Source organism: Populus euphratica, unplaced genomic scaffold, assembly GCF_000495115.2.
Source record: "Populus euphratica unplaced genomic scaffold, PopEup_1.0 scaffold1474.1, whole genome shotgun sequence".
Taxonomy (NCBI): Eukaryota; Viridiplantae; Streptophyta; class Magnoliopsida; order Malpighiales; family Salicaceae; genus Populus; species Populus euphratica.
Window position 1 is genome coordinate 23,537 of NW_011501324.1, and position 2,145 is coordinate 25,681.

Sequence of the window (2,145 nt, forward strand, 5' to 3'; positions counted from 1 at the left end):
ACAAATTAAAGGTATCTTATATTATTAGATACGTTATTATAAAACATGCTTTAGTTAAGGAGTTATTGATACTTCAAGTGCAAAATGATGATACAAAACCTTGATAAAAAAGCACTTTTAAGTACAAATCAGTGAATGTCCTAAACATTTTATATATATATATCTCGAATAATTTTACAGGTTCTAAAGTTAATGATTATGTAAGTGTGTAGTGTCCTCGAAATTTATGGGACTCGAATTAATCACTTCTAGAGAGCAAAACCAAGACCTAACTAGTTGAACTATACATTTAAAGGTTTGTTAATGTTCTTCTTCACAAGTTATATTGAACCTGGTTAAGTTCATGGTCTAGGTCATGAGTTATTTTTTTTTTTAGGTTGAATATAAATTAGAAAAAATAATATTGAACTCGGTTAAGTTTATGGTATGGTCATAAGTTTTTTTTTTTAAAAAGGTTGAATATAAATTTAAAAGAAAACAATATTGAACCAGATTAAGTTTATGGTCCAAATCATGAGTTTAATGAGTTAAGACATAATAACTGGACAATTTTTTTATATGTTTTTTTTGCATCTGTGTTTAAAATATTTTTTAAATTTTTATTTAAGTGAATATCCCTTATATGTGATTTTTTTGTTTATTGAACATTTTTGGATAAAGATTGGTTTTTTATTGTGTTGTGTGTGTTTAGTTTTTGAATTTTTTTTAAGGTTGAATTTAAATTTATGGAAAAAACGTCATTAAACCAAGTTAAGTTCGTGGTCCGGGTCATGAATTTAATTTTTTTTTAAATTTAAGGGAAATAATATTAATCTCAATTGAGTTCATAATCCGGGTCGTGAATTTATTTTTTTCAAAGGTCGAATATAAATTTAAGAGAAAACAATATTGAATTTGGTTGAGTTTGTCGCAACACAATGTCGGGCGACAGCTCCACTCTATTTGTTTATTTAACAAAAAGAAAGATTTTTTTCTTTGGGAAAAATGAAGATTTTATTGGAGCTTCCATCTAGTAATTTGAGGGAACTAGAAATCCAAAATTAGACACTAGTCCTAAAAAATTCAGGTACTGGGTTAATTATGATTAAGGGAAGGTAGACACCACCCTTAAAACATCATTTCAAGAGAAAGGTTGCCCTTACTTCTGTGTTTTTTATTTGATTCAAATGCTATTATATTTTGAGCTTGTTTGCCATTTTTTTTTTAAATGGTTAACGTTGGTCCCTAAAAATAGAAGACACGTTAAAAATGACATCAGTTCTTAAAACTCGGGGACTCATCTAAAATATTGATGTTTGTCCCTAAAAAGGAGAATTATGTCTAAGTTATGAAAAGAAATAATAATGGACATAATCCATATTTGGTATTTAAACTTTTGACATCAGTCATTTTTTCTGTAAATAAAAAAGAAGTGTCGACAAACAATATTCATAGGAGACACGTCAAAAAATAACATCAGTCCCTAGAAAATAGGAGACTCATCTAAAATATTGACGTTTGTCCCTAAAAAGAAGAATTGCGTTTGGGTTACCAAAAGAAATAATGGACATAATCCATATTTGGTATTTAAATTTTTGACATCGGTCCTTTTTTATAAATAAAAGAGATGTGTCGACAAACAATAATTATTTATAAAATAAAAATTATATTGATATCTTTGAGAAATGAGTATAACTATACTTGAAAATTGGGCTTTGGACCCACGAACAATGACATGATAAGATGGGTATTGGACCCATGTCGTTATTACTTTTATATTTATTTTTGGTTTTTATTTTTGTTTAGAACATGTAAGAAATTTTACAAATATTTATATATAAAAAAATATCAAAAATACCATAAGGAACCTCAAAAAATTACCTGAGTGCCACTGTATAAGTAAAAGACTAAAATACACTTGAATTTCTTAGAAAATTATGAAAATGCCCCTGGTGGCACATGTGACTCACGCGCGGTTACTGTTGGAGGCGGTGAAATTTCTCAGCGAGATTTCCAGCCAAAAAATGGTTGATTCTAGTAGATCTGAGGGAGAGGATTCTGATCAAGGTGGTTTCGACTTCCGTTGATGGCTGATGAGGGAGAATCGTCGGTTTGAAGCTTCGAGTGGCCGATGAAAATTGCGGCCTTTTTCCGGCCAGATGAGGC